Source organism: Lathyrus oleraceus, chromosome 4, assembly GCF_024323335.1.
Source record: "Lathyrus oleraceus cultivar Zhongwan6 chromosome 4, CAAS_Psat_ZW6_1.0, whole genome shotgun sequence".
In the NCBI taxonomy this organism is placed as follows: Eukaryota; Viridiplantae; Streptophyta; class Magnoliopsida; order Fabales; family Fabaceae; genus Lathyrus; species Lathyrus oleraceus.
In genome coordinates, this window is record NC_066582.1 from 466,914,229 (window position 1) to 466,933,221 (window position 18,993).

Here is an 18,993-nt window from a genome sequence, read left to right on the forward strand (position 1 = left end):
TGTAAACCCATCTTCAAATTACTGAGGAAGAATCAAGAGATGATATGGAACGACGAATGCCAAGAAGCTTTTGACAAAATCAAGAAATATCTCCAGGAACCTCCAATTCTGATACCACCAGTTGAAGGAAGACCTCTAATCATGTATTTGACCGTGTTAGAAAATTCAATGGGGTGCGTATTGGGGCAACATGACGAGTCTGGTCGAAAAGAGCATGCCATATACTACCTGAGCAAAAAGTTTACCGACTGTGAAACAAGATACTCACTGCTCGAGAGAACTTGCTGTGCTTTGGCCTGGGCTGCTCGCCGACTAAGACAGTATATGTTGAATCATACCACTTTGTTGATTTCTAGGATGGATCCCATCAAATACATGTTCGAGAAGCCTGCCCTCTCCGGAAGAATAGCGAGATGGCAGATGATCTTAACAGAGTACGACATCCAGTATACTACCCAGAAAGCAATCAAAGGAGGCGTGCTCGCTGATCATTTGGCCCATCAAGCGGTGGACGATTATCAATCTATGAATTTTGAGTTCCCAGATGAGGATGTCATGCTTGTTACGGATTACGAAAAACCTAAACCAGATGAAGGACCCGAATGGGGATCCCGATGGACTATGGTCTTTGATGGATCTTCTAATGCATTGGGCCATGGTGTTGGGGTTGTACTCATTTCTCCCGAGGGTTACCATACGCCTTTCACAGCTAGACTATGTTTTCATTGTACCAATAATATGGCTGAGTATGAAGCATGTATTTTTGGACTCAAAGCTGCTATAGATTGGCGAATCAAGTTTTTGAGTGTGTACGGAGATTCGGCCTTGGTAATCAGTCAGATCAACGGAGAATGGGAGACTAAACATCCAAATCTCATCCCTTATCGAGAGCGGATGATGACATTAATCCCATACTTTGAAGAGATTACATTTGAACATATTCCACGAGAGGAGAATCAGTTGGCAGACGCATTAGCTACCATGTCATCTATGTTCAGAGTCAGATGGGACGGTGAAGCTCCCATGGTTACCATTGGACGGTTAGATGAACCAGCATACTGTTATGGACTTAACACTGAGAAGGTACAGGAGAAACCTTGGTTCCACGACGTAAGAAGATATTTAGAGACTCAGGAATACCCTGAAGGGGCATCCATCAAGGACAGAAAATTCCTGAGGAAGTTCTCCGCTAAATTCTTTCTGAGTAATGGAGTATTGTACAAACGTAATCATGATTCAACTTTGCTTCGCTGTGTGGATAAAAAGGAAGCGGAAAAGATTATGGAAGACATGCATGACGGTATTTTTGGGACTCATCCTAATGGACATACCATGGCCAAGAAGATTCTGAGATCAGGGTATTATTGGTCTACCATGGAAGCTGATTGCCACCATCACTCCAGAACCTGCCACAAGTGTCAGATCTATGCGGATAAAGTACATGTACCTCCTGCTCCATTAAACGTGTTAACAGCGCCTTGGCCCTTTGCAATGTGGGGCATCGATATGATTGGAGAGATTAAACCTACGGCTTCTAATGGACATCGCTTCATTCTCGTCGCTATTGATTACTTCACGAAGTGGGTAGAGGCAGCCTCCTTCGCTTCTGTCACCAAGAATGTGGTGGCACGGTTCATCAAGAATAGCCTTATTTGTCGATATGGCATCCCTGAAAGAATTATCACTGACAATGGTACCAATTTGAATAACAAGATGATTACTGAACTCTGCACGCAGTTCAAAATAAAGCATCATAATTCTTCTCCGTACCGGCCAAAGATGAATGGCGCCGTGGAGGCTGCTAATAAGAACATCAAGAAGATCATACAAAAGATGACGGTAACGTACAAAGACTGGCATGAGATGTTACCATTTGCTCTCCATGGTTATCGCACTTCAGTACGCACTTCGACAGGGGTAACTCCTTTCTCTTTAGTCTACGGAGCGGAAGCTGTTTTACCAGTGGAAGTCCAGATTCCTTCTATACGAATCATGAAAGAGGCGGGCTTAGACGAGGATGAATGGATTCAGACTCGGCTCGACCAAATAAACTTGATTGATGAGAAGAGACTTGCGGCTGTTTGTCACGGGCAGATATACCAGAAGCGCATGACCCAAGCATTTAACAAAAGGGTCAAGAGACAGGTGTATCAGGTAGGCGACTTGGTGATCAAGCGTATCACTCTACCACAAGGTGACCCCAGAGGCAAGTGGACTCCCACATACGAAGGACCATTTGTGGTTAAGAAGGTATTCTCCGGTGGAGCCATGATACTTGCTACAATGGATGGCGAGGACTTCCCGCATCCTGTGAACGCGGACATAGTTAAAAAATACTACGCATAAAAGAGACCCGCTAGGTCGACGTACCTAGGCAAAAGTAAGGGCATCCCGGCGAACCAAAAGGGTTCGGGCAAAAGTTAGGGATAAATATATAAAGACGTATACCCGGCAAGTCGAAAACCTGAAAAGGCGGCTTGGGCAAAAAGGGGTATCCCGGTGGACTGAAAACCTGAAAAGGCGGTCCAGGCAAAAATTAGGGATTAAAGCGTATGACTATGTCCCGTTCTCTGCCACCTTCACCCAAGTTCAAGGGGCTGAACAAGCCAATCACCTCTATCCGACAGCAGGAGATGAGATGCTTGAAGACATAATGACAGTAATGGAGTCAAAATCAATAGGGCTTATTCTGCATAGCTTTCTTTTTGCTGTCTTGACAACTTCCTCTTACTAGGATTTCTGTCTCCTTGTACACAAATTGCCTGTTTATAGGCCCTCTTTCAAAATCAATACAATTTCATTTCCAAAAAGATGCTTTTGTTTTTACCTTTTCTGTTTTGTTTGCGTAAACGTCCATTAATTTAACTTGAATTGACTTATGCACTTGAATATGACCCATGTTTACAAAAATGCATGCCTAAAATAGCAATAGCAATTACGACACGACTTCAGGATCGAGGAGAAGGTCTAACCACACTTTCCAAGGAGGCTGTTACTAAGTCGATTCCCCGGCAACGCCAGTTATTCCCCAGAAGAGGTCGGCATCGCCCTACCGAAAGGTCATCCCTTCTATCCCCAGCCAGGCCCCGTTGGACAGAACCCGAATCCCCAGCTAAGGAAGGGCCATCAATACCAATGTCTCCGACCAGCAGACTGGGATCTATCTCCCCAGTAGAGTCCCCTGGAAGAATGTTTCAGACGCCTAATGCATTCATTACATCATTTCATATTACATACCTGCATACAACGCTCACATTTACTTCATTCCGCGTCATACACTTTACATCATTTCATAATATATACATGCATACACATGCATACCAGGTTCGCGAGCATAAAACATCTCATGCATCATGACAGTGCATAAAACTAACTTTATTTTTCAGGTCAATTATCCTCTTGACATAGCCAAAACAAAGGTCCATTCAGACGGACATCCTCATCAATTACATTCAAAATTCAACTATATCCCTCAGATACTGCCTAGCGTACGGTATATTCCGAGGTGTAGTCTAGCCCCATCCCAGATATTCATTGCAAATACAGCATACACAAATACAGCCCAACGTACGGCTCATTCTGCAACTCCAATACGGTCTAACGTACGACCCATTTGGACCTCCAGCTCAGATACGATCTAGCGTACGATCCCTTCTGATCTTCAACAACTCAAGTATGGTTTAATGTACGACCAAGTTAAACCTCCATCTTCTCAGGTGCTACCTTCGGACAGGTACATTCCTGAATGGTAGTCTAGTATACGGCTACTCCCTTTCTCAGGTGCTACCTTCGGACAGGTACATTCCTGAATGGTAGTCTAGTATACGGCTACTCCCTTTCTCAGGTGCTACCTTCGGACAGGTACATTCCTGAATGGTAGTCTAGTATACGGCTACTCCCTTGCTCAGGTGCTACCTTCGGACAGGTACATTCCTGAATGGTAGTCTAGTATACGGCTACTCCCTTTCTCAGGTGCTACCTTCGGACAGGTACATTCCTGAATGGTAGTCTAGTATACGGCTACTCCCTTTCTCAGGTGCTACCTTCGGACAGGTACATTCCTGAATGGTAGTCTAGTATACGGCTACTCCCTTTCTCAGGTGCTACCTTCGGACAGGTACATTCCTGAATGGTAGTCTAGTATACGGCTACTCCCTTTCTCAGGTGCTACCTTCGGACAGGTACATTCCTGAATGGTAGTCTAGTATACGGCTACTCCCTTTCTCAGGTGCTACCTTCGGACAGGTACATTCCTGAATGGTGGTCTGGCATACGACTACTCCCTTTTCAGCAGATTCAGCCTAACGAACGGCCCATTCTGCAACTCAGAGACGATCTAGCATATGATCCATTCTGATCTTTCATCCCCATCAAAGTCATCCGCCTAACAAATAACTCACTCTGGTATTCAGACACGGTCTAATATACGATCCATTCTGATCCCTTATCCCCAGCAGTGTATAACATACTCTGACTCCCCAACGAAGTCAACAGCATGATGGATGATTCGCTATACGGTCTAGCGTATGACCCGGTATGACATCCATGTCTTCAGACATCGTCTAACGTACGACACAATCGGAAGCTCGTCATCAAACTTCCTGGATGGCATCTCTAAGCCCATCTCCATCAAGACTAGCCCTGATTGACAATCGCAAATTTTTGGGGCATTATAGTGTTCAATAATCTTTCACCTCCAGACCACGAACGACATATACCATTCTACTCTCTCGGTGCAAGAATATTGAACAGGGGCAGCTGTCATACCCCAAAATTTGCCCGTTGATATTACAAAGCATTTCTCAAGACCCTCTGACTTGCTCTGCAAGGCAATGATATCAAGTGAACAAAAGCCCAGCTCACAACAGGCCTAATCCAAAGTGGCCCAAAATAGCTTGCTCGCTAGGCGAGTAATTCCTTCGCCTAGCGAACATCTCATCATGCCACTCGCCCAGCGAAGCATCAGGTCCAGAAAAAAAGCCCAGACCTAGCTTGCTCGCTAGGCGAGCAATTCCTTCGCCTAGCGAAGCTTGCGAAAATTTGAAGTTTTGGACCTCATTTTAAGCCCATTAGGTCACCACCACTACCACTATAAATACCAGCTCCTCTGCCACGAAAATGGAGACAGACGGACACAGACGGACAGACGGACGAAGACGGACGGAAAAGGACGGAAACCCTAGCACCGAAACCCTGCTGATCCAAAGAGTTCTGAAGGCGGAAACCCTGAAGGCCGCTCACCCGCTCCGAAGCTACCGCCGCCCAACTCAATCCGGCTCGCCAATTCAAGGTTGCAATTCGATTGCAAACAGGTTTGCATCACTATTATCGCTTTATTTTCTTAATTCGCATGTGATATCGCTTCATGTTCTTATTTTGCATGTGGTACCGCTGTAGGTTCTTAATCTGCATGTGATTATCACTTTATGTTCTTATTTTGCATGTGGTACCTCTTTAGGTTCTTAAGCTGCATGTGATATCGCTTTGTGTTCTCATTTGGCATGTGGTACCGCTTCATGTTCTTAACTTGCGGATGATATTATAATTGAATTCATAAACGTATTTGAAGTTTTGCATGTTAATTTAAGTGTGCCTGAATATTGTGAATGCTGAACCATGTAATTATGTGTTGGATGCCATAAGCCATGCCGCAGGTAGAGGTCATACTGTTCTCAAATTCCAAACCCGTGGTCGCTCGCTAGCTCATCGCTAGGCGAGCCTGCAGCGAGCCTTCGCTAGGCGAAGCAGAGGCGAACGGGACAGTGGCTGTTTTGTCTCTTTGTTGTCCATTTTATGTTCATCTAATCATGATTCTGCATTATTTGGCTTAAATTTCTGACTGTTATATTTATTTTATGGGGCAATTTCCAATTGTATTTTGCCTCAATGCTCTAATCCGTGTGTTGCATGATGTAAAGGCTAGCATATTTCCAAAGAAATAACCGGCTAGGCATGCCGCTTTAGGTGTGGACATTCTTGAGGAGATGGCTTTTGGATGACCTAAGTTTAATATGGAGATTCATCTTGAATCACCAAGCTTGATTTTTAATGTATTGATTTCATTGATTTCCTGTGGACCTAATTACCTAACTGATTACGGCTATTTAATTAATTGTTAAAATCCGGACTTTAAATAAATGATATCGGACCTCTCTTTATTACCCCACGATTACGTAATACGGTCATGTCCCGCGAATATGGGGATATCCTTAGCAAAGACCCTTCGGTTAAATCATCATAGTCCCTCGGATGTTGCCTTCGGAAATACGACTTTGTCCCTCGATGACCCTTCGGTGTAGCCTACGGTTAAATGATGATAGTCCCTTCGAATGCCAAGGTATCCTCACAACTGTTGCCTTCAATGACCAATCGATGACCCTACGATGACCCTTCTACATCCCAAGGATAAAACTACTTACTTCTCAATAGTAAGGACAGTTTTACCCTCATAAGGATAGGAAACGCCCGGAAAGACCTCGGACAGGTATAACCTTAATTGCTCATTCATAACCAAAAAATATACTTTTCACCTCACACCTTTCAAACATCTTTTTGGAAAATCACCACTTAGCATACATCCGCACTAGGATCATTGCCGAGTTATATTTTTCTAAACTATTTTCTAAGTTAAAACGAGACAACCACTTTGTACACATTCATGCAAGAATCATTACAAAGTTAAATTCTCATTTTGCAAAACATTTTTCACACCTTTCTCAACCACCTTTTTCAAACTAGATAACATAAATGATTGAGCAATTAAGAGCCCATGGATAACCATGGATACAAAGGGTGCTAATACCTTCCCTTTGTATAAAGTACCTCCCGAACCTAAGAATTTAAAATTAAGGTCTTTCCTGTTCTTTTCCACCTTTCCTTATGGGATAAAAGAAAAGTCGGTGGCGACTCTTGCTAACCGCGACATTGCGATTACAAATCCAATAAAGTCCAGTTCACCGTATGACACCCAGCCTATCAATTTTTTCTCCAGTGCCTAATGTTATCCAAAACCCGATGCCAGCCCACGGCGGGCAGGGGATTAATGCTATTGAGGTGGTTAAAGCTGGTAATGCCCAAGACTGGGGCAAATTTGTGGAGCCAATCATCAAAGAAGACAAGTTTGGATTGGGGTTTACTCCGGAGTCTCAGAAGAACGAAGCTGGTACTTTCTCCAGCGGAGGTTTGGTTTCTCCCCACATCGTCAATACTGCAGATGAAGACAAGGCTGACAGCGACTGTGACTTAGATAGCTGGATTCGCCCGTGTGTCCCGGGAGAAAAGCTCAACAATTGGTCGTCCAAAAAAGTCGTACGGGTTACTCTATTGAAAGAGTAATTTTTATTGCTTTCCTTTTATTACATGCATAATAAAGTCTTACACTTTGCCCAAGGTGTAATGACTCATCTGTAGGGCCATCCATTTAGTCGCTTTTCGCAATTATTTTCATCATCAATAAAGGACAACTTTTGCAAACAATTTTGTGTTCTCTTTCTTTCAATTTTTTTACTTTTACAATAGAAATGGCAATGTTTCTTTTTCGTTTTTCTTTCCAAAAAAAAACCTCGTTCTAAGGTAAAGCATGATCCTCCATCATGCAGAGATGATCACCCGGATCTCACTGCTAACGACATTGCTACGGCCAAGTATGACTTCGACAATCCTATCTATCAAGCCGAAGAAGGGGTTGAAGAAGATTGTGAATTGCCCGAAGAGTTAGTCAGGTTGTTGAAAACAGGAGGACCGAGCTATTACACCTTATCAGAAGGTGATTGAGACCGTCAACATTGGTACCGAGGACGACAAGAAAGAGATCAAGATTGGGGCCAGTCTACAGGCCAAAGTGAAGGAGGAATGGAGGTAGATCCCGCGAAAGTAAAAGCTATTCAAGAAATGCCTGCACCTAAAACAGAAAGAGAGGTTCGTGGCTTCCTGGGCAGATTGAACTACATTTCAAGGTTCATATCTAATCTTACAGCCACATGCAAGCCATTGTTCAAAATGATGAGAAAAGAGCAAGAGGTCAGGTGGAATGATGATTGTCAGAAAGCTTTTGAAAGAATAAAAGAGTATTTGCAAGAGCCCCTGATTCTAATGCCTCCAGTAGAGGGAAGACCGTTGATCATGTACTTGGCGGTGTTAGAAGGGTCAATGGGTTGTGTGCTCGGTCAGCATGACGAGTCAGGTCGAAAAGAGCATGCAATATACTACCTTAGCAAAAAGTTTACCGACTGTGAACAAAGATACTCACTGCTCGAGAAAACTTGTTGCGTTTTGGCATGGGCTGCTCGCCGACTAAGACAATATATGTTGACTCACACGACTCTATTGATATCAAAAATGGATCCAGTCAAGTATATTTTTGAAAAGCCAGCGCTTACCGAAAGGGTTGCTAGGTGGCAAATGATACTGACAGAGTATGACATCCAATACACTTCGCAAAAGGCCATCAAAGGAAGTGTCTTGTCAGACTATCTTGTAGAGCAACCGATTGATGATTACCAACCTATGAGGTTCGACTTTCCTGATGAGGACATCATGTTTCTCAAATCGAAAGATTGCGAGGAACCACTCCCGGAGGAGGGGCCTGGCCCTGAATCCAAATGTATTATGATGTTTGATGGGGCGGTCAACGTCAATGGTCGCGGAGTTGGTGCAATGTTGATCACGCCAGAGGGGGTTCATATGCCATTTTGTGCCAGAATAACTTTCCCCTGCACCAACAATGAAGCCGAATACGAAGCTTGTATCCTAGGACTTGAGGCATCCATCAACCTACGGATTAAAACCCTGGAGGTATACAGGGATTCAGCTTTGGTCATCAATCAAACCAACGGAAAACGGTATACACATCAGCCTCATTTGGTTCCTTACAGAGACTACACGAGAAGATTGTTGACTTTCTTTACGACGGTGAAGCTGCATTACGTTCCTCGTGAAGAAAACCAATTTGCTGATGCTTTGGCTACCCTGTGAACTCAGACGCAATTAAAAAAATACTTCGCATAAAATAGACCCGTTGGACAAAAGAAAAAGAGTCCAGGCAAAAAAGGGCATCCCGACGAACCAAAAAAAAATGAAAAAGGTTCGGGCAAAAATTAGGGATATAAAAAAAAATAATAAAAAAAAATGTACACCCGGTGAGTCGAAAACCCGAAAGGGCGGCTCAGGCAAAAATGGGTATCCCGGTGGATTGAAAACCCAAAAGGGCGATCCAGGCAAAAGTTAGGGAATAAGGCAATGACTGCGATCTAAGTTCATCCGTGTTATATCACCGTTTCATTCAATCCGGCAATCTTCGAAGGTTAAAGATCGACTAATCATCCACTTCAGAAAGCAAGATGAGCAGAGCGTCTTGAGGTCATACGAGCCATAGCAGAGTCGAAATTCAGTGGGACCCCGTTGTTGGTGTAAGCCCTAGAGGCCAATACTTTTGGTACTTGTATCGAATTATTTATTAATAAAGGCTTTTTCTTTATTACGTTTGTTTAATAAAGTCCCTAGAATAGCTAGTCTGTTTAATGTATCAAGTATGACTTAATCATGAGATCACATTAAACATAAGGACACTATTCTTAAAGTATCCGTAGTCGAGCTTTAGTGTGAAGTGGGATAACATTAAAGCATTAAGACTATTATGTTTGTAGACTGATGATCACATCTCATGGATCATGGATAAAGAGTTATCAAATCTTAAACATAGGTATGAATATTAGGAGTAATATTTATACCGGATTGACCCGCTATGAGAATACTATATAGAAAGTTATGCAAAGTGTCATAAGTTATTCTCATGGTGATAATGGTGTATACCACTCTTCGACCTGAAACCGCTATGGACCCTAGATGTGGAGTCGAGTGCTTTATTGCTGATCCAACGTTGTCCGTAACTGGATAACCATAAAGACAGTTGATGGGTACTCCACGAAGCATGCTGAGGGACATGAGTGACCTAGATGGAATTTGCCCATCCTGCATAACAGGATAAATGTCTATGGGCCCAATATTGAACTGGACAAGGATGACACGGTCTATGCCTTGTGTTCAATATAGACATAAGGGCAAAAGGGTAATTATACACATAAGTATTATCACAGAAGGTTTTGTCAGATCACATGATATTTTCGTGTCTTGGGTAGCAGTGATGTGTTGCTAGATACCGCTCACTATTTATTATGTTAAATGCGTGATTTAATATAATTGCCAACGTCACGAAAACCTACAGGGTCACACACAAAGGACGGATTGATGAGAGATAGAGTAACTAAGGAATACCGTAAGGTACGGTGCCCTTAAGTGAATTATAGAACATCGTAACGTACGGTGTACTTGAGTAGAATACGAAATATGGTAAGGTACCATGGGCTTAAGTGATTTTGGGCATATTATAAGATATGGGCCAAAATACACTTAAGTGGGCTTTTAGCTTGAAGCCCACACAAGTGGTTCTATAAATAGAACCCTTGTGCAGAAGCATTAATAGCGTTTGCATTATTTTCGTTTTCTCTCTCTCTCTCTCTCTCTCTCTCTCTCTCTCTCTCTCTCTCTCTCTCTTACTCAAAGCCTTCATTCATACCAGCTAGCACTGAGATTGAAGGAATTCGTTCGTGTGGACTGAGTAGAGACGTTGTCATCGTTCAATGTTCGTGATCGCTCCGTGGATCTACATCAAAGGTTTTGATCATCACAAGAGATCTGCACCAAAGGTTTCAATCGTCACAAGAGGTAAATATTCTATCACTGATCATGACCATTCGTAAGGATCTCTAAAGGAGAAAATTTTAATTTCCGCTGCGTTTTGGATCGCAATTCTCCTTCACCCGTACCCACATTGCCATTAGGATAGTTTTCTTTTGTTCAATTTATAGCGATCGCCTCTTTTCAGGGATCAGCTTCCTGACGTACTCGCCTATTCCTGGCACAAATTTTTCAACCAATAAAAGTCGAATAATTCAGTTAAAAAGCCTCTTTATTTTTCATTTATCAGTTTGTTTGCAAAAGATGTCTGAATTCTTGATTAAACATATTGCATCTGAACATAATGGTGGCTTTTTCAGATGATTTGCACAGGAAAACATTTAAAATTTCTTTGAATGTGCTTAATCCCGGACGGTGAATTCAAACCGAGTAATTCCCCTGGGACATACGTGTGTGATTGCAGGTCACAGGAACCGGATGCCAAGTCATGAATCCTCATCCCCAAGCGATTGACAAAGTCTCTCCTCAGCAGAGCATGTCCCCCAGTAGAGTTGCACCTTGTATTCCCAGCAACAGCGGAGTAGTTGCATCCCCAACAGACAATAGGGTGGTGTTCCTAGTGTTCATCTCGTTCCCCAGCAGATTATTTTTAACAGATTTGTTTTGATCCTCAACCTGAGGACGATCAGCAAGTTCATATCCCTAGCAAAGGTCGATTCCTACGACATTTCCCCAGGAAGTGCTTTCCCCGCAGACTCTCCTCACAGAGCCTCGCCAAACAAAGTCCCCATAGTTGATACACCCCCAGGAAGGTCAACTTTCCAGAAAGAAGCCAATTTATTTTTGGTGGCTCCCCGGTCCCGGAAGACGAATCATTCCCCACAGAGCATTCAAGGATTGATACAACGATCCGTTCCCTACCGGAGTTTGCTTCCCCAAGCAGATTTCTTTTTGCACCATGCATAACATTTGCATGCATAACATATCAAGCATACACATAAGCTGATAAACAGGTTCTTCAAAGCAGACTGAAGAATCCTCTTACAACCAAAGTCACAAGATCCAGCCAGAGGATCAAGTGTATGTGATCCAGCATGAGGGTCATTTCGAAGATTCAGCCTGAGAATCGTTTTCCAAAGAACCAGCCTGAGGTTCAACTTGACAATCCAACAGAAAATCAACCTACAAGAGGATCCAGCCCGCGGATCGCAATAAAAAAAAAGAAAAAAAAAGTCTAATTGAGGAGTCGTTACAACATGTTCTAGTCTGAAGAATATGTGCGAAGCCCAAAAAGTGAAATATTCTCGAAGCTGCATATCTAACATGAAGATTGGGTGTAGATTTCGAAAGAGGGTCAACCAGCGCATGCCTCAGATGCGAGATCCTGATGATGGGATTTATCATCAAAATAATCCAGATCTAGCCAGAAGATCGAAAGAAGATCTAGCCAGAAGATCGAAGTAGATCTAGCCAGAAGATCGAAGTCAGGTCTAGCCCGAAGACCGGAAATAGATTCAGCCAGAGAATCGAAGAAGATCTAGCCAGAAGATCGCAATCAGGTCTAGCCCGAAGATCGAAAATAGATTCAGCCAGAGAATCAAAGAGAATCGAAACAAAGAAGATCTAGCCAGAAGATCGAAGTAGATCTAGCCAGAAGATCAAAATCGTATCCAGCCCGAGGATCAAAATCGTATCCAGCCCGAGGATCAAAATTAGTATCCAACCAGAGGACTAAATTGAGTATAGATTCAGCCAGAGGATCGAAACTCCAGATTCAGATTCAGCCAGAGGATCGGGAGAAAAATAAACAGCGCGGTGTATTTCAGCATTTTGTGGTGAACTCAGAGCGCAAATTTTCGGTTTGTCTATGGTATTCAATCACAACTCACCCTGTTTGTCTGATAAGCTATTCACTTTCATCCTGCTCGGGTCAGCTGATGATTCAATAGGGGCAGCTGTAACACCCCAAAATTTGCCCTCCTCATTCATGCATTCATTTTTAGGTCATTTAACATTTCATATTGCATTTCATCATGTCAATCAGAATCAGATCCCAAAAGCTTGAACATCATCCAAGGCACTTTGTGGGTTTCTATTTAGATGATCAGTCAACACAAGGGAATGACTTGAGTTACTTCTAACATGTCCAAATGGGGTCTAGTCATCAGTCAAAGCGCTAATCTTGAAGGAGCAAAAAGCAGAGCCTGAGTTGTCATGCTCGCTAGGCGAGCAGCGTGGTTCGCTTAGCGAAAGGAACTGTCATGCTCGCTAGGCGAGCAGATCCTTCGCTAGGTGAAGCCCACGCGTTTTCAGAAAATAACAGAAAGTTTTGGGCTTGAGTTGCCCTCTTTTGAGCCCACAAAGTCACGAAAATCAGGCTATAAATACTAGAGTTTCAGTGAAACAAAAGGAGGCTATTCTATTCCTATTATCAGAGAGAGAAAAAACAGAGCTAACAGAGTTCAGAGCAACCTCCAGACACTGAAGGGAACTCATCTGTAAAGAGTCTATTCTGCCTCATATAAACCCTCAGACTGCTTTGCAAACCCAACCGTGCCATTCGATTCCGTTCGATCTCTCCGATCAGGTTTGTCCTATTCCCATTACCTTATGTTTTTAATTTGAATTCTCTGAATGTGTGAGGTATCGTTAGGTTTTGCCGACGGGTTTAGATATGCATGAATGTGAAAACAATACCTTGAATATTTAATCACTTAATTTCTGAAATGGAGACCATAGGGTTTGGGGTTTCCGAGATCGGACTGTTATCAATGAAGAACCCAAAACCCGCAGGCGTTCGCTAGCACCTTCGCTAGGCGAGCCTGTAGCGAGGCTTCGCTAAGCCTTCGCTAAGCGACGCAGTAGCGATCGCGACAACAGTGCTTTTCTGTTTGCTCTAATCTGTTTTGTGTTTGTCATGGCATTGTTTTCTTCTGATTCTATCCTGTTACTCTAACCTGTTTGTTGAGTTTTTGTGAGGGCTCACATGACTTTAGAAAAGATGGCTTGCTTGGTATTCCACTTTATTTGTGGGATACCACCTGGAGGTTTATTCCGATTGCCTGTACTGACTCGCTTTCTTTGATGGTGCTAGCCTGAGAGATCTCCGGGTTTCTTATTTCTCTAATTGTTGTTGCTTCGGATCTTTATCCGTGTGGTAGATCTCTTGATCCCTTTATTTTTCCCGCATTTTACCGTTTTCTTAGCTGGAAGACCTCGATAGGAGGCAATGTTTTTGTGTGTTTACTTTTGTGCCTAAAGACCTCCAAGAAGAGGCACCAGTGCTAAAGACCTCCATGAAGAGGCAATTGACGGATAAAAGGGATTAGTAGTCAATCCCCCGTTATTCAGTGCGTCGGTCTTTAAGATCATACTACGTGTCGATGCTTCAGAATAAAAGCTCAAGATCTTTTGTCCGGTCGGTCAGTGGAGAGGGTTCCATCTTTCTGAACCCCCACGTCTTGTCATGAGCTCACCCTGCCCAGGGTTAAGAGCTATGAGGTCTTACCCTCATTACCCTTCTGATCTGCTCACCCTGACCTTCAATGTCAGTGGTTAAGAGCCCGTTTGATTACCCTTTCATGGCTTGTTTGTCGAGGTTGATATGACCCCTCTTGACTATAGCCCTACCCATGTATATTTGATCCCCTTGCTGGCGTGTTTACTTTATGCATGTTTGCTTTGTATGGTGTGATCGTCTCCCCATAGGATTGCTAGGCTTCGTATAGTCTCCCGTTTTCATGTCAATTAAGGTAGCGCGGTTCCTTCGCCTAGGACTGCCTTTTGCATGAGCATCCCTAAAACACCACAACTCATTGATTTTTCTTCTCCTAAGAACCCGTTTACTCCTTCTACTACAGGCGAGTAAGTCTCCAAAGGTCGAGCATCCGGTAGATTGCGTAGTAACTTCGTTCGCCCAAAACACATCCCCTTAACCCGTAGTTAGCCGAACTATGGTTTGCTCTGATTCTCATTCCATATGAGATACGTAGGCATAAGACGCGACGTCTTACCGAGCACACTCCTCTTTAGCCCATAGGCAGCCGAGCTATGAAGACTCTGATTCTCATGTTCAGATGAGATACGTATGCAGTGGATGCGACATCCGTGCGAGTCATTTTCTTTTGACCCCTCTTTTAGTAAACAGTACATTAGATAAACCCACACCCTTTAGACAAGAACAACAAGAGTGGATCCCGTAGAGTACTACAGATGCGTATGGGTGCTAATACCTTCCCTTCGCATAATCGACTCCCGAACCCAAGATTTGGTTGCGAGACCTTGTCTTTTCCTTTCCTTTTTCCAGGTTTACTTCGAGCGTTTCCTTTCCCTCCTTTGGGATAAATAACGCACGGTGGCGACTCTCATGTCTTTCCCTTTTTCGTCGGTTGTCTCTTTTTCGCATTTAGGTTGCGACAGGTTGGAAAATATAAACAAAAGGGCGAACTTCAAAAGCCACAAATGACCTTCATATTTCCCATTTCCGAAAAATCTACCTTCTCGCTCAAAGATCAATTTTTATTTTGTGAACAACAGCGGAATTCAACAGCCATGGTAACAACACGAATACGCAAGGCAAACATTCATGAAGCTATATCAAAGATGAAAGATAGATCAAAAATGGAACTAACCAGTTGCAGCTGGATTGACCAACGAAAGTGTAGGTAATGCTTTGCCTCAATCTTCTTCCAACTTATGCTCTGGTTTATCCTCTGAGTTGTTCGCGGATTCCCTTGGGGTTTCGTCGTTTTCGCCTCTTCTTGTCGAAGAAAATAGGTTTTTTTTCTTTAACCTATTCTTTGTTTTATTTATGTAGTCGCCGTTCTGATTGTGAAAGGCCTCCAAAAAATTCTCTCCGTGGTCCCTCTCTTCTGTCCTTTTCACCGTTGGGGATGGCATTACCTTTAGGAGTGTTGGTGAGTGTTCGTACAGACACTCTGGGACCTTTTGTCCTCATCCAAACTTGTGATTCCTCCTCTACTCCTCATTTTACCCTTTTACTGCTTGGTAAGAAATTAACCACTGCTTGTGAATTTACTCGACACACTTGAACAAAAATGGGATATGCTTTTTCTTGAATTAACGAAACGTGATCGTGTTAATTTGATTTGTTGTTGTTGATAACTTGCAGGACATACATCACGTCGGGGCGCATCGCGACGTGAGCGGACTTTTTGAAAGGTCTCTGGGTGAGATGGTGAATACGAAGATAGATAACCAGCGCGAGCATGAAGAAGGGAGCGATGTGTAACTGATGTTGTTGTAACAATAATTTGAGATAAGGCCTGCGTATAAGGATCCATTCTCGTGGCAGCTAAGGAAACAATTAGTGACTGCTTGGTTTAAGCAATTTCTCTTCAACTGAGAGGTTGTCTCTCCTCATCATTGCTCATTCCCCATAATTGATTATTTCTAGAGTCCTTAGGATTTGCTGTTGAGCTGCAAAGTAAGGATTCAATATTTGGAGCACATGATGGTGAAGACGCTCTAAAATTTCCCATGTCAATAGAGGACTGAGGATTCGAGTCAGTATTTTCACCAATTACAAAGGGGTGTTGCAGAAGTTCTGATGCTGATAGCCTCGAGATTGGTTCCTTCTGCAAGCACTTTAGAAGAAAATCTTTTGCTCCGGCAGAGAGATGATAAGGGATAGGTGGATGAGACTTAGTTATCCCTATATGGAAGAGAGCAGCAACCTCTTGTTGGTATTGTTGGCTCCAATGAGGCTTTCCGGTGGCCATCTCAATTACGGTACAACCCACACTCCATATGTCAGCAGAGAAGCTATGCCCAGTCTAGAGAATAACTTCAAGAGCCATTCAATATGGAGTACCCGTCATCGACTTGGCACCAGACATGGTAGCCAGCTCAACGACCTGTTTGGATGCTCCAAAATCTGCAAGTTTTATGCATCCTTTATTATCTACAAGAATATTGGCCCCCTTAATGTCCTTGTGCATGATTCCGTTTTTGTGCAAGTCCTCGAGTCCAAGCAATATCTGCTTCGTATAAGTTCTTATGACAGCCCCAGGGAAAGCTTCAAACGTCCCCAACAGTGAAGATATGGATCCACCCGGAACAAACTCAAGGAGAATATTTAAGGTATCTTATTCTCTGACTGTACCCAAATATCTAACAATGTTGGGATGCGAAAGATCTTTTAGCAGCTTAACTTCTTCCTCAAGCTTTTTTACATGAGCCCGTGCCTTCTCCTTCGAAGCACTACTTGCTGAAATCAAAACCTGTTTAACGGCTAAAAGCTCTCCAGAATCGAGATTCATTCCAACGTAAACATGACCAAACGTACCACAATCGATCAAGTCTCCTTTGCGCCATCTGATTTGCGGAACAATATCCTTCGGAATCGGCGGTGACGACGGCGAGGGTTTAGATAAAACTCTAGAATTACGGATGCAGTAACCGATCTTATCAACTAGGGTTCCACTAACTCCGAGTGATTAATCTTCGGTCTCCGGTGAAGCAACACAGAACACCAGTGACCGACGAACTGATCCGGAAATGTCTTGCATCTGTGAGTGATGAATGTGAGAGAGACGTTGCAATAAATGTTTGGAATAATTTTGCCTTTACCACCTGTATAACATTCTGATCAAAGTACGAAAACTTCTCCAGTAGCTCTATTGCATCTTTAGCAGCTTGATTGTGCTCACTGCTAGAAATAGTCACCAATAGTAGTATGTAACCTTTAACTTTTCCAATGTATTCTCTTAAAAGAATAATATTAGGATAGTTCCAATAGTAATTCCACTTCCAATTTCCCCTTTTCAAACTGCTTCAAAATAGGTTCAATTCTCAGTAAGTAATCTGCAAGTTCCTTAAAATAATCCTTCTTCATAAGAATATTGTCAAAAGAATACACAAACTCAGAAACCGAATCTAATTTGAGAAATAACTTCCAAAACAGGACCAGAAATCAACGAATCGAGCACCATCTTCTCGTCGTCACACAACTATTCTAGAAAATGAAACCCCTTCTTTTCCCATGAAACAAATAAGATCGGTACGATAATCACATAAACGCCTCCATGATTCTATAGCAGTTACGGTTTAATTTAGAGTATCTTGCAATTGAGAGAAGAAGAATAACAAAAAGTAGAATATATAAAAATAAAAAATGAAAGTCATGAGATTCCACCTGATTCTACCAAAAGGTAAAGGGATTCCAAGCCTTGCTTAACTATGGAATTTAACTATCTTGTACCAAAACAAAAAGCAAAACCCAAAAATAAACATGGAACGACCGTGATGGCACGTCTAACAAAATAAGGTTGGAGGGTAGCATCATGACCAGATGGAATAGTCATGAGAAAAAGAATGCAACTGAATGATCGATTAGGAAAGTTTTCAGGACCAAAATCAGGGTATGACAGTTGCCCCTATTTAAACATCCTCAACCAGAGGAATATGAAGAGACACTCTTCATTGGATTGAAGTCGGGGATGGTTAAATACTAAGGAGACCCCGATTTTGATCCTGAAAAATGCAAATGCTATGATATGATATGCATGGGTGAAGGACTCTTTATTTCTGAATTGATGCATGGGTCATATGCAAATGCTATGATATGATATGCAAACTCTAGAATTACGGATGCAGTAACGGTCTTATCAACTAGGGTTTCACCAACTCTGAGTGACTGATCTTCGGTCTCCGGTGAAGCAGTACGAAACACCAGTGACCGGCGAACTGATCCGAAAATGGCTTGCATCTTTGAGTGATGAATGTGAGAGAGACGTTGCAATAAATGTTTGGAATAATTTCGCCTTTACCACCTGTATAACATTCTGATCAAAGTACGAAAACTTCTCTAGTAGCTCTATTGCATCTCTGGCAGCTTGATCGTGCTCACTACTAGACATACTCACCAATAGTAGTATGTAACCTTGAACTTTTCCAATGTATTCTCTTAAAAAAAATCATATTAGGATAGTTCCAATAGTAATTCCACTTCCAATTTCCCCTTTTCAAACTGCTTCAAAATAGGTTCAATTCTCAGTAAGTAATCTAGAAGTTCCTTAAAATTATCCTTCTTCATAAGAATACTGTCAAAAGAATACACAAACTCAGAAACCGAATCTAATTTGAGAAATAGCTTCCAAAGCAGGACCAGAAATCAACGAATCGAGCACCATCTTCTCGCCGTGACACAACTATTCTAGAAAATGAAACCCCTTCTTCTCCCATGAAACAAATAAGATCGGTTGGATAATCACATAAACTCCTCCATGATTCTATAGGAGTTACGGTTTATTTTGGAGTATCTTGCAATTGAGAGAA

At 42.6% G+C, this 18,993-nt stretch overlaps 1 pseudogene; it reads right to left on the bottom strand.

Moving 5' to 3' along the window:
• Positions 1–16,052: 16,052 nt before the first annotated feature.
• On the bottom strand, positions 16,053–17,225 carry LOC127137986 (mitogen-activated protein kinase kinase kinase 3-like; annotated as a pseudogene).
• Between the last annotated feature and the right edge of the window lie 1,768 nt (positions 17,226–18,993).